The sequence below is a fragment of the Berghia stephanieae genome, chromosome 2 (assembly GCF_034508935.2).
Source record: "Berghia stephanieae isolate SIO BIC M18660-M18661 chromosome 2, UCSD_Bste_1.3, whole genome shotgun sequence".
Classification (NCBI taxonomy): domain Eukaryota; kingdom Metazoa; phylum Mollusca; class Gastropoda; order Nudibranchia; family Aeolidiidae; genus Berghia; species Berghia stephanieae.
Genome location: NC_088361.1, coordinates 76,044,772 through 76,045,648, shown reverse-complemented (window position 1 = coordinate 76,045,648; position 877 = coordinate 76,044,772). Strand labels below are relative to the sequence as shown.

The 877-nt window shown below is 36.6% G+C and overlaps 1 long non-coding RNA gene across 1 annotated transcript in view; it reads right to left on the bottom strand.

The window, feature by feature from the left end:
- Positions 1 to 620: 620 nt before the first annotated feature.
- The window catches only part of LOC144963729 (uncharacterized), a 5,254-nt gene continuing 4,997 nt past the window's right edge, over positions 621 to 877 (bottom strand). The window contains exon 3 of the long non-coding RNA XR_013643678.1: positions 621 to 877. This exon is cut by the window's right edge and continues 1,107 nt beyond it. This is a non-coding gene — a long non-coding RNA (uncharacterized LOC144963729).

The window sequence follows — 877 nt, the reverse complement described above, 5'->3', positions numbered from 1 at the left end:
AAAACTTTATACAAAATGAAAGCTATTTTATACAGTACATGAGTCATTAACATTAAAATGGCCATTGAAAATTCTGAGACAGATAAAAAATGTTCTTTTAATTTTGATGAGATGACTTTTCTTTAGAAAATTATCTTTCTATCCAACTTCAAAGTAATTGTAATAGATATTCCCATATGACATGTTGTGAGTTGATGAAATATTGTGAACGAAAAATTAATATTAAAGAAAAATGACACAACATTGCAACTTGAAAAAATACGACAAAAACAACTGAAAGTTACCATATCTGAAGTTAAAGATTGGCCATTTAAATCTTATTAACGGTGAATGAAATTCTTTAAGTGCTTGAGTGTATAATATAGGCTTGACAAAAATTGGAAGGGCGCGATGAAAGGAGCAATGGTGATAAGAGTCACCATTGATGGTGAAAGAGGCAATGGTGATAAGAGTCACCATTGATGGTGAAAGAGTCAATGGTGATAAGAGTCACCATTGATGGTGAAAGAGGCAATGGTGATAAGAGTCACCATTGATGGTGAAAGAGGCAATGGTGATAAGAGTCACCATTGCTGGTGAAAGAGGCAATGGTGATAAGAGTCACCATTGATAGTGAAAGAGGCAATGGTGATGAGAGTCACCATTGATGGTGAAAGTGGCAATGGTGATAAGAGTCACCATTGATGGCTTGACTTGCTTGACTTGCTTGACTTGCTTGCCTTGCAAGGTGGCAGGGACGATAAAGCCACTTTAAATGATCATGGCGTTCTAAGAGTAATTTTCAGGGTCAGATCGGCAGAGACTGCACCAGCAGAGCTCAAGATGAAGAAAGTATTGTTGATATAAAAGTGATGGCAGGGATGTAGAAGATGGAAGC